This window comes from Bombina bombina, chromosome 1 (assembly GCF_027579735.1).
Source record: "Bombina bombina isolate aBomBom1 chromosome 1, aBomBom1.pri, whole genome shotgun sequence".
NCBI lineage: Eukaryota > Metazoa > Chordata > Amphibia > Anura > Bombinatoridae > Bombina > Bombina bombina.
Window position 1 is genome coordinate 516,595,042 of NC_069499.1, and position 14,711 is coordinate 516,609,752.

A 14,711-nucleotide genomic window follows, 5' to 3' on the forward strand; every position below is an offset into this window, starting at 1 on the left:
TACCTCCTTTATATATTCCATTTTATATATCCAATTTTATAGAATCCCCCTTTTATTAATTCCATTTCTTATATATTCAATTTTATATTTTTATAAATTCCATTTCTATATATGATAGTCTTCTTATGAAATGCCTTTTTATTATATTATTTTATTATATTATGTTTTTATAATACATTGATTGCATTTTACCTCCATATTTAGTATTAAGTATACAAAATAAAAAGATGTATCATAGCACTAAAATGGCAAATATTAACATGTATGAAATAATTAACTTTTATTTTGATAGCATATTTTATCTATCTGTATACACATATTAATACACCATTACTGAGATATCTCCACCAAAAGGATGTATTTAATATAACCACCAAAGATAACTAAAAGCAAGACATTTGAAACATAAGATACGAGCAGTCCCTTTAAGAAAATGAAAAAAACTTTTCCCTTTAAGGATCCCGGCATAAAAGACTCCCCGACAGGATGCAGTTCATCTTGAAAAGGGCACATTTGCTGAAACGCGTAGATGGTATTGGACAAAATCCGTTGGGCTGGCCAGCTTCGGTAACGGAACTTTCTCCTGCTTACTCCTGTGTACTGCATTCTCTGTGGGGAGCGGAATTCCACAATAAGAATAAGCGGACATTGTGCTAACAAATTACTTGTGCTCCTGGTAGCATTTGTAGTTGATTGTAGACTCACTACGAATAAAATATATATGGAAAGATAAGGAAGTTTTTTGAAACCACTTACACCGGCAACCTGGTAAGGCTATTGGTGCGGCAAAAAGGTCACGTGAGGACTAAAGTAACGGTTCACCTTGAAACGCCAGACAGACGCCGCAAAGAAAAAGCTGATCCGGGGAAAGGTAACACTATTTCAAGCCTTTCGGATTCTGGTGAGTGCTGTTAAAACTTCCAACTTGGGATTCAAAAAACAAAAACTGCTTATATATATCTATGCAAATAGAGGATACACCGCCACCTAACAATTGACTCTGAATAGTAATTGTCTCCAATAAGGGGTACCCCAAAAATAACAAACTGCTTTTTCATTGTTTTTATTGGAAAGTCTTCTAACGGTCTAAATGATATATTGTATCAGAGGACATTTTTGTTGACAACGGATTTTGTTACACTTCTCAGTATAAATATTTGCAACAAAGCCAGCATATATCTTTTTGCAACAAAGCCATTTTATCAAATACTGAGTAAGAAGTATTGGGGAGATATCTTTGGTCAATTGAGATTTCTTAGTGATTTTAAATATTTGATTGTAATATATATTGAATAAGGTGCACCTTATATACAACTGTTCAATTTTATGTAATAAATAATAAAATTTAATTATAGATTTATTAAATTTGTTAATATTTTATATTTTGTATTGTTTGAAATATAACACATTTTATAGCATATTTTTATTTATATTTATATTCTATATAGTGCTATTACTTTATAGGTAGAGCTGTTTTAGCGCACTCTAATTGTGTATACTTAATATATTTTTTCAGTGTGGGTTTTGGGAAACCACACTTTATAGAGTTGCATAAATCTACCGCAAAGGGTTAACACACTTTTCTGCATGCCCTTTAATTTAAGATTATATTAAATTATCCAGTTTTAGTCTAATGTTCTTTTACTTTGATCTTACGTTTTAAATATTTTTTATTGAGAATTTTAACAACATACAAGTGATAAAAACATTTTACAATCTCATTGGAAATAAAGGCATATAATCTGAATACATCTTAAGATACAGACTGAAAAGATAACTTCACAAGTTTCCACTACAGCTAATATGAGAGTGGTACTACTGATGGCTTCTAACATTCCACTGACGGTTATTCCCACACAAAAAAGCTAACATGTTTGTCTAATGAGTTGTAACAAAATTACGTAAAACTAACAAAACACGTAAACTTTGTCACCATACTATATGCAGAGTCATCCACCCAGTTTTTTTATAATCACAAGCTAAATAAGTCAAAAGAGCTTATCATACTAATATATCCTATTGTAAGCTTCTGTCTCTAGTTCTTTGTGGGGATATCCCCTTATTTGACCGTCTATGATTACACCTTAACTCACTGCCACTTACATATATAGGATTCATAAGTTGCCCCCCTGGAGTATCCAATAAAACCACACCTTGCTAAAGGAGTCTATTGTGTTTTGTATGTGAGCTGCAGACTCATACATAGAGTATGTGTGTTTAATTTTAGCTTTAATCTCTGACCACTCCCGCAGGGTCACCACTAGAAATTTTGGGGCCCCTGACTAAGCTATTGATCGGGCCCCCCACCCTGATTTGGCCAAGTGACTAAAATGTGTGCACACACACAAACACAGAAAATTACACACAGGAACACTCACACGGGCACAAAATAACACAGATGCACAGAGACACTAACACATAAAATGACACAGACACAAACTAAAATATACACACACTAAATGGCTGTTTCATGTGTTTCTATGGTGATAATAGAACAGGAAAAGCTGAAGAAAGTACCATGGAGAATGTCTATGAATTTTTGTGTACATGCATTATATGACATGTTTTTTGTGTGTGACCTAAGTAGTTGTAGCCTACCAGTTTACATTGATGATTACACTACAGAAGATTTGTGGCAGAAACCAACAAGACAGTAAGGAAATAATCTCCTTATCAAATGAGGCTGAACATGTGTCCCTCAGCAGGTAAAATAAGACATATTATGGTTTACCTCTAATGTAACTGCCTCCATACTAGAAATGTTAGTGAATCCAAGAACTGCTGATCAACATGATCTATGCACAAATACTAAGCAGTCCATAGCTAAGTACCCCCATAACTTGTATATTTCTGTCTATAGAGGGTAGGTAAGTAGCATACACAGGCTCCCATCTATTTATATGGATATTAAAGGGACAGTCTACACCAGAATTGTTATTGTTTTAAAAGATAGATAATCCCTTTATTACCCATTCCCCAGTTTTGCATAACTAACACAGTTATATTAATATACTTTTAACCTCTGTGATTATCTTGTATCTAAGCCTCTGCAAACTGCCCCTTTTTTCAGTTCTTTTGACAGACTTGCAGTCAAGCCAATCAGTGCCTGCTCCCAGATAACTTCTCGTGCACAAGCACAGTGTTATCTATATGAAATACGTGAACTAACACCCTCTAGTGGTGAAAAACTGTTAAAATGCAATCTGAAAGAGGTGGGCTTCAAGGTCTAAGAAATTAGCATATGAACCTCCTAGGTTAAGCTTTCAACTAAGAATACCACGAGAACAAAGCAAAATTGGTGATAAAAGTAAATTGGAAAATTGTTTCAAATTACATGATCTATCTGAATCATGAAAGTTTATTTTGGCCTAGACTGTCCCTTTAAGATTATAGTTTTTCTTTACTGCCCACTAAAACACTTTGTGTTTGTGTATGGGACTTTAATGTCCATTATTTGACATCTAACATTGTCAGATGTAAAATAATGGACATTAAAGTCCCAAACACAATAACATATTTTGAGTGGGCAGTAAAGCAAAAATGTAATCTTAATATTCATAAAGGATATCAAGATTACACTCACTCTGCCTGCATTATCATGGACTGGGCTAGCCCATGCCCCCTGTAATAGCACGGTCTTACTAACTCTGCCTGCATCATCAATGAATCTATTGTACATTTTGATGTTACCCTTGAATGGGCTACTATCTCCAAAGATGCGGTCCAGATACATTGATGATCTCCTGTTCATTTGGACGGGAGATCATAATGATGTACAAAGTTTTGTTAATTACTTGAATTCGAATGACATGGGCCTATGTGTTACTTTTGAAACTAACCCAGTTGAGATTAATTTCCTGGATTTGACTCTTAAGGAGTAAAAGGAGAGAGAGTAACGACCAGTGTATACCGTAAGCCCATAACAGGGAACACCCTTTTGCACAACAGTTGCCATCCTAAAAAGATAAGGTTTGCAGTAGAAAAGGGACAATTTACGAGATTCAAGATAAATTGTTCCAATTCTTCTGATTTTGAAAGAGAAGCTAATGAGCTTACCAAAAGGCTCAGTGACAGGAAGTATCTCAAATATGACATTCTTAGGGCCAGAAGAGTTGTGGAGTCCACGCCCAGGGATACACTTTTGGTGAACAAACAGAAGGGATTACACACAGATAATTTCAAAGGGGTCCATTTTGTGACTGAGTTTAGTGCTTAATACCAGAAAATCTGCAAAATAGTGAAAAAGCATTTTTCACTTCTTGCAGCGGACGACCATCTGACCAGCGTTGTGGACAAGGGTATTAGGTGTTCTGACTGTTTGTATTATACTCGATGATTGCATCTTTTATCTCACAGTTCATTGTGCATTTTACATATTGTAATTATTTGAATACTGAGTTCCATTTTGTAAATACGTTTTTGAGGAGCCAACAGAACATGTATTCAGTGACAGCATTCATTATGTGTGCTAGTAATATATTAAATATGTATAATAACAATGTTTTCTTTCAATATCCAGTTCATTTGTATGCATGTATACAACATTTTCTAAATAATAATATACATTGTATTATGCAGCGTATTCACTAGTTGGCAGTTAACTTATGAAAAATGTTCTTGTCAGAGGTAGGCTAGAGAGGGTTAACATTGTGAGTGTATATTGTTTCAATTATGTTTTGTATTTGAGCCAATAGACTCATCTCATTTGGTCTTAAAAGTGAGAGTAAGGCACAGCACTACAGGCTATGATTACGGCTAGACAGCCGAAACGCGTAAACCAAGTGCTGCGCCCACTCTGGGATTGCATTGGAGCTTCCTTCGTTGTTTTAAAAGGATATCAATAAAATTTTGCTTTTTACTAACTGGAAGGTGTGGATTGCATTTCTTCTTCAGTGTATAATTTTCCAGTTGATCCACACCTCCGTACAGCGGTCTGCCACACTGCCCTGCTAAGAGGTTACACTCCTCCCCCTAAAAGTGTCATAATTGGAGTGCCCGGGAGTCCAGATTGCCGCATACTGATTATTGATTGCTGAGACATTGAGAAGGGTGAGAGGGAGAAGCAACTGTTTGCAGACCGCAAGGATACGGAGCCCCTCTACACCGTAGCACTTAAGCGAAAAAGGACAAGTATTGGAGAACCACATCCGGAACAGGGTAAGCAAGTACCAAGAGTACCATCCTGGAGATTGAATTAAGTTCCAGGGATAACTGTCTGGGGAGTGAGTGTATGAATAAATGGCAGTGGGACACGGAGTAAATTGATGTGACTTTTGCAAGGATTATCCTACCACTCTTAGGCCTAGATTTAGAGTTCGGCGTTAACCGTGAAAACCAGCGTTAGAGGCTCCTAACGCTGGTTTCTTACGCACTCCGGTATTTAGAGTTTATTTACCGCAACTCAAAATACACCTAACGCTCACCTTTCTACCGCCACCTCAGACCCAGTAGTAAACATATACCGACAAAAAAAACATCCACGAATCACAAAACAAATATTACACAAAGTACTCTTACACTCATACAAACACTACACTATCTTTATTTTTCATATTTATTTTGTTTTCGTTAAAATACAAAGGATTAAAGTTGCGAGATCTCGGGTGTTTGAAATAAATCCACAAAAATCCATTTTCCCATTGACTTACATTGACACACGGGAAAAGACCCTCATATACCTACATCTAACTAATAACATTATCACAAACATACACTCATCGATGCATACAAACAATATACACCACATGACATACACAAAATTTTTATTTATTACAAAAACAACACGATTTAGTTACTTTTTCACACAAGCTCATGACGTCACTCACTTTACGAGGAAAACCAGTCTTAGAAAAAAAAATTAGAAATCTTTAGAGCCTCCATTGACTTCTATTGGGAAGACGTGCTCGTGCACGCGAAACCCTCATTTCCCTAACGCACGCAAATAGCGTAGACTGAAAAACTCCAAATACCAGCGCTAGAAAATACATGATTTTATGCGTTAGACCTAGCGATGATAAATAGATTAAGAAATGACTATTTCCCTATGGTGGACTTATGGTTTTTAATTATTAAATATTCACAACACCATAAATTTGTTTCACACTTTTAGATTACATCAACTACAAATCCACATCACTAGTAACACATTATTATTTCAATAAAATTACATTTAAAATTAAAATAAAATTCTAGACACATTTCTGGATTCACAAACACTACACAATGGGAAACACCTCTCATTTACCTTTATTATTGCATTTCAGTTATTCAACTCATATGCTTGCAGCAACAGCATATCTACATAGGCTTAACACATGATCACTCATGGATGCACATACATTACTTTTAACATTCACTCATACATGTGCATTCAAATGATGGGGGAAAAACACATTACATTTTCTAGAGGAATCACAAAACACAACATATGGATTTTACTGTACTTTTAACATCATGATTCCATCACCAGAAACCATTAGGAATTACGTACAACAAGAACATCATTACACCAGATTACAGATGTCACTTTATGGGAAGGAACAACAATGCCACACCGCTATATAGAAGTCAGCATATGTGGGACACAATCACAATATATACGTATATGTACATAACACGCATCACCCATCACGCAACCACAAAGCACACATTTAGATTTTATTCAGCACACAATAACAATGTAGTCAAATACAACAACACAATGAGGATTTCACAACTACATAGGCAGGTTAATAATATCATGACGTCATTACAAGATTCAACCATACACATCACAGATTCACCACTGTACCGCCCCTTTAGGAACTTTAACACTCAATACTACAATACAACATATACGTAAACAACTGTTTGGAACAGCATTATTAGGGAGATTTCAATGGGACAATTAAGAAATATTGTCAGATCGCAAATCACTTATATATACAATACTACAGATGACAGCCGGAAGTTATTCAGTATTAGTGCGATTTGAATGGGACGCATACAATATTGACAGCTCGGCAATCACTTATATACACAATACTACAGATGGCAGATGGGAAGTTCGGAATTATTATTGCGATTTGAATGGGACGCATACAATATTGACAGCTCGGCAATCACTTATATATACAATACTACAGATGACAGCCGGAAGTTATTCAGTATTACTGCGATTTGAAAGGGACGCATACAATATTTACAGCTCGGCAATCACTTATATATACAATACTACAGATGGCAGACGGGAAGTTATTCAGTATTAGTGCGATTTTAAAGGGACGCATACAATATTGACTGCTCGGCAATCACTTATATATACAATACTACAGATGGCAGACGGGAAGTTCGTAATTATTATTGCGATTTTAAAGGGACGCATACAATATTGACAGCTCGGCAATCACTTATATACACAATACTACAGATGGCAGACGGGAAGTTCGGAATTATTATTGCGATTTTAAAGGGACGCATACAATATTGACAGCTCGGCAATCACTTATATATACAATACTACAGATGGCAGACGGCAAGTTCGGAATTATTATTGCGATTTTAAAGGGACGCATACAATATTGACAGCTCTGAAATCACTTATATATACAATACTACAGATGTTACTTTATCGTTTACAAACAATGTTGCAGCAACATTGATCGATCACATTCGATGCACATTATACACAACTATGCACTTTCATTCATGTTAACCTGGACGTGTGCTTGTTACTAGAAGATCGCGTTTAAGAAATATTGATTACGCATATGATCAAACATTACAAACATGCACTGTATGTGTGATATTTGACACTTTCACATTGAGAATCATTGTTTGAAACTAACATTTCAGCAAACAACAAATAAACGCCCACTGTGAAAGCATTCGCGCCGCTCACATACAAACAAGTGAATACAATTAGCAATCATTACAAACTCAATACCATTGGACTAATTGTACTATAAATCCCCCAAACAACATGGCCAATGCATCACTTGTGATCCACATCAGATCAAGTGCATACCTTGTTACGCTGTTTTGAAAGATGGATGACGATGACATGGTAGACACTGCTGGTGCTGCTATTGGCGAACTAGCTGTTGGTCGAATCAGGCAGCCTCGGCGGCTCAGACCGAGACGAAGGGGTCGTCTGGTTCGAGGTCCTCGTGTCTACAGGGTGAGACCCACCTTGGAAAACATGAGTGACTTTGAGGTTTTTGATAAGTATCGGCTCGATCGCGAACAGCTCATTGGCCTTTACGAGCTTCTTAAACCTCATTTGGAGCCACGTATACAAATAAGGACTGCTGTTCCCCATGAGTAAGATGCTAAGCTGTCTATACGTCCTGGCCTCCGGGAGTTTTCAATCCGGAGAACTGTACATGCATGGCCTGGCTCAAGGTACATTCTCTGGGGTGTTTGATAACTTTCTGAACGCCATGGTACGTATCAGTAAGCAATACATAGGATTCCCACAGAATGATGGTGATTGGAGGCGCCTGAAGCGGGAATTCTTTGATATTGCTCAATTGCCCAATGTCTTGGGAGCCATAGATTGTACCCACATTGCGCTGCGTGCTCCAATTGATGACTTGCCCTTCAGAAATCGCAAACATTTTCATAGCCTCAACGTGCAGTATGTTTGTGACGCACGGATAAGGATTATGCATGTGTATGCGAATTTTGGAGGGGCTTGTCATGATGCCCGCATCCTCTCTCTGTCGTCCCTGTGGAGCCAGTTTGAGGAAAGACAAATGCCCCCTGGTTATCTCGTTGGTGAGTATTTGTGCTCAACATGGTTAATAATGTTGACAATTGGCCCTGTATTTTTTAACTGTTAGCGTCATGTTCAGCTATAGAATTAAATTTAACCATTTGTTATTTACCGACGCTAATGTCTATTTTTATTTAAATGCAGATATGTAGCATGTCTTACCTTAAGTGTTCAGATAGAGAATGCAATGTAACCATGTATTTAGCATTTTACACAAGGTTTGTTTTCAGAACAATACGCATATGTAGCATGTCTTAGCTGAAATGGGAAGCTATTATCTCATGCAATTTAACCCTGTCATTGTCTCTTTCTGCAAATGTCTAGTTTTATTTAAATGCATATATGTAGCATGTCTTACCTTAAGTGTTCAGATAGAGAATGCAATGTAACCATGTATTTAGCATTTTACACAAGGTTTGTTTTCAGAACAATACGCATATGTAGCATGTCTTAGCTGAAATGGGAAGCTATTATCTCATGCAATTTAACCCTGTCATTGTCTCTTTCTGCTAATGTCTATTTTTATTTAAATGCAGATATGTAGCATGTCTTACCTTAAGTGTTCAGATAGAGAATGCAATGTAACCATGTATTTAGCATTTTACACAAGGTTTGTTTTCAGAACAATACGCATATGTAGCATGTCTTAGCTGAAATGGGAAGCTATTATCTCATGCAATTTAACCCTGTCATTGTCTCTTTCTGCTAATGTCTATTTTTATTTAAATGCAGATATGTAGCATGTCTTACCTTAAGTGTTCAGATAGAGAATGCAATGTAACCATGTATTTAGCATTTTACACAAGGTTTGTTTTCAGAACAATACGCATATGTAGCATGTCTTAGCTGAAATGGGAAGATACAAAATAATATAGAAATTTTTTTATTGGTATGTTTCTGAAAAGTTTTAATATGGATTATGGTTTTTAACTAAAAAAAAATTATACAACAATATACTAGTTTAAGTATTCTGTTTGAATTATGTTCTGTTCAAAATTTATAGGTGATTCTGGGTATATGAGCCGGCCTTGGCTCATTACCCCCTTGCGTAGCCCGACTGATGTGTCTGAGGAGCGCTACAATAGGGCTCGTAAGAGAACCAGGGCGGTGGTTGAACGGATGTTCGGGCTCCTGAAGATGAGGTTCAGGTGCCTGGACCGTTCTGGAGGAGCACTCCAGTACAACCCAAAGAAGGTGGCGAAGATCGTTGTAGCCTGTAGCGTCCTGCATAATATTGCACAGCGGGCTGGGATGCTGCAGGCCGTCCCGGTGGACAGAGACCTCCTCAGAGATGAGGAGGATGATCCTGTTCTAGAGGGGGAATTCCAGGACGAGGGACTTGATGTCAGAGCAGACGTCATCAACCGCCACTTTAGACGGTAAAGAATAGAAGTTAGACTGTGTAGTATTTTCAATAGATGTGAACTCTAGGGAAATGACAAGTAGAGAATTGTGCAAACATGTTAGTATTGATCAAATGTTAGAATAAATTTTAATTTTCATAATATAGGTGATGCTCTGGGCATTGGGTCCTATAGCGAGTCTTTGCCACCTGGTTTTTAAAGAGGACATCAGATGGTAAGTAGAAATGTTTGGACTGTTGCTGGCATGATTTGTACACAAAAACATCATATGGCATACATTTTAATAAATAGATTTTTGTTTACACATTACTTAAAATGTACATAATCAGAAAGGGATACTCTAGAATGACTATGGTTCAATGTCACACAGAGGTTTTTTATGCTCAATATGACTCATCTTCACACTTGCTAGAAAATAACACAGGTTCATACACAGGCTTAGTAAGCTAGTGACAGATATTTATTATGAAATGGGGGGTGGGAGAGGGGTACTGAACTGATTCACACACTTGTATGAATTTTTTTTTATTAAATTTATTACATTAGGGAGATGACTTAATCTAAAGACTGAAAGGGAACAATTTGAAGCCTGACAGTCAAGATTGCCCAGACTGACAGTGGGGAAAAAGCCAAGATTGAAATTGAAGTATACCAATGGGATCATGTCTGGCATTATCTTTCAATTCTGCTGACCTTGAAAACCATACAAAGACATGTTCACATGGTAAGTGCAAACTATTTGATAGAATAAGGCTGTGGAGACATCCTATTGGAGACACTTAGATGATTTTCTATTTTGTAGATGGTATTTCCCAGTCCTCTATTTAATGAACTGATGAATAAGACACCTATTGAAGATCAACTGTTTACCCCTGAATTGACTTTCAAAGACCATGCATTATCCAGGTTGGTGCATGCTAGTTAAGAATCACATGAAGAATGTTGATTATTGTTAGCTTACATACATTAGTCATACTTATTTCATCATTAGATATTTAGGGATCACAATCAGAAAAAGGAATACATATTATAGTTGATATAGAGGTATTTGAATGGACATGAAATATTAGATTTATGTTCAGCATACATATATTGTTGAAATGTGATATACATTATTATGTATAATTTGAAATTTGGATATTTAAATTGAATTTTTAATCAACAATATAATGGTGTATGTATTTCATGAATTTTAAATCAATTTAATGATTATCTTTAAAAAATGTTGATCAAAGTTAGAGCATAGACACCATATGATTTTAAATGTATTTTATGAATATTTGACAACGTGTGTATTAACTTTGTTCCATTTTTATTATTTTTCTTTTCAGATTGGCATCTGATGACTTCCAGGAATATTTAATTTTTTTTGATTAATTATATTTTGACATGTTAATACTAAACATTTTATTATTAAATACATTATTTTGAACAGATTCTACTAAATATCAATATAATCTGTAAATAAATCAAACTTGGACTCCCATGACTGGTAGTTGGCTATTTGACAAGCACATGCATAAGATAAAATAATGCTTTAATATTAGAAAATAAAATGCTTCCGAGAATATAAATATATATTTTATAACATTAATTGGGGAGTCAGATTCTTCAATGCTTTTATATTGAAAATGTATATATTACAATTATTTAGGATATGTAGTAAAATAATTTTTTGTTTAACATATAATAAGGTGAAGTGGTTCAATTACATGAAAGTGACAGTGTTGTTGAATGTAAAAATAATTGTATAAGATCATGTATCTTCCTTAGGTATCTAAAAAAATTAATAGAAATTATTTAAATTATTACATTTATGAATGGTAGGTCATTTAACTTGATAATTTTTAAAAATTAGTAATTGGATGCCAGGTTAATCTATGTAATTTTCTAGTGGAGTCATTTAACTATACTTAGTAATATTATGTATTTATTACAATCTTACCTCTTGGGTTCGACATCAAATATCTATATAGAATGTAAATTCCCCTTTTGTTTATTTTGTCAATGTTAAATAAAAATACCAAATGTTTGGGTCCTTAAAGGGACAATCACAAAGTATATTTTGTATAGATTGTAAAAAATATCATACACGAATTTAAACATATTTAGAAAGTACTATAGAATTACATTCAGTCTTTAAATATACTTGTTTTCTAAAAAAAAAATGCACATATCTTAGTCAATGATATAAGGCATCTATATGCAAACAACAATCAGCATCAAAATAGCCTATGTAGAGATGTATTTAATCCAAGAATATATATAATTACAATATAATGATTGAATAACAAAACATATTAAGTTGTTCAAATATAAGAATATTATACAAAATGCATACATAACATATAGCTTAATGTCCCTCTACACTGAAGGCTAAAAAAGACATCATTTAATAAATATATTTCAGTCAGTGTGTAAAACAATCTAGAATTTAATCTTAATTTGCTTTACTCATATGTTAGACTCATTTAGCAAAAGGAAGGTGCCTAGGTTTATGATATTTTAACCATTATTGTGAAATGTTTATTTAAAGGGACATGAACTCAAAATATACTTAAAGGTAGACAGTTAAAAAATTAATGATTTATACATTCTGAATGAGTATTCTATTGGAATCAACTTTAAAACTTGTCTCATATTATGAATGCTCATTGTGATGTTGCTATCATTACTTTAAAATTAAGGCAGTAAATAGCTAATTTATTTGCTTCAGTACTCTGGACAGAACTTGATTGTTTGGAATAATTGATGCAACAATCGTCAAGGACAACCCATGTTTTTATAAAACAATTGTCCGTAATATAAAATATCATTATTGATTTGCAAAGAAACATAACAAGATAACTGTTAAAATTTGATAATCTGATTAAAGAATAAAGTTGATTAACATTTCATGCTCAATCACCAATGCTAAATTTGTTGGGACAGTGTCCCTTTAAGAGATTTAAAGAGTGTATTTACTTATCTTGATATCTTCACATACTTTGCTTGAAAAGCATATCGAGATCGGCTCAGTAGATGAAGATTGGTGGATGCACAGAGATGCCTTATGTGATTGGCTCAACCATGTGCATTTAAATTTCTTATGTTGAGGATATCTAAATACTAAGAGAAATTGATTTACATTTTAAAGTCTAAACAATCTTCTATCTCTACAGATCATTTGATACAATTGTTTGTAATGTCTCTTTAAAACTAAAGACGCCATTGCACAATAACATATATGAGCACTTCAGACAAATACAAGCTCGAGGTTTATTTGCGAATAACAAAGCTGTAGTTTAATATTTATAAACAGATTATCCAAGTTACTGACATTCTAACCTGAATTTTAACATTAATAAATATTGCGTGGGAAACGCATCTTGAAACACCAGATTAGCATCTTTAAACATTAGAGTCTAATGTCACGCAATAGCACACAATCAATGTGCATTATGAAATGCATTTAATAGAGCAATGTCAATACTTCACAATAAATGTATTTAAAGAACAATAAAGACATACAATATGAAATGTGTATTTGTATTAAAGAAACAGACCGTTATTAAACCGAGAAATGTCGACAACATTAATAATGTGACAGTATTAGATTTTAAAGAGTATTTAATCATTAATATTTAACGTATCACGGATATTAAATCTGCGTCACACATATCCGCATGACAGGCCCATGAGTTACAAATAAGTATACATGAAAAATGAAGTTACAGCACCACCATGAGGTATGTGTAAGGAAGTTACTAAGATATGAAACATTAAGGAACGGCCAATCAGAGTTCATCACACAAACACAACTTGAGTCAGGATGGTCTCACACACATTCTAACAATATTTCAAACTTTTATCCAATCAGATGTACAGATAACTTGTCCCATGGTGCATCTCATGTTTACTTCACCATATAAAAGTCCATTACACGTTGCCATCTTTGTCAGTTCTCTAATGCCTGCAGGCGTACTAGATATATTTTTATATATATATATATATATTTGAGAAGACAACCCAGCAGGCATGTCAGTTCCCAGGTTCACCAAGGAGGAGAGCGCTGCACTGGTCCACGCCGTCAAGGACTTTTATCCCCAGCTGTTTGGGAACAAGAGGAGGTTGACAGATGCGCACGTTAAGAAGGCCCTCTGGGAGTCTATCACCAATGCGGTTAGATTGGTGTGTGACGTCCAGAGGACCCAGGATCAGATCATGAGGAGATTCGGAGATATGAGGTTGCGTTTATCAAAAAAAGTAAACCTCATAAGGGACTGGGTACAAGCCCGTAAAAGAGGTGGCAAAAGAGAGGCCCCGCGGAAACTGTACCTACTCCCTTATGAGGTGACTTTATGCGAGCTCCTCAATCTCCGGGTCCCCAAAAGATTTAGATCCTCGCCATCCTCGGCCTCCTCTTCTTCCCTCCCAGCTGCGGGATCTGAAAGTCCTGACGCGGGGGACAGGGCAGATGCTTCTCCGTCCGGTGGCCTGGGAGGAGATGATAGAGAATCTGAACCAGGTAATTATCCAACTTCATATAATATGTTAATATTTTATTAGACTTTTAGAAAATATGCATATAGTCAGATACTAAACCTATACAG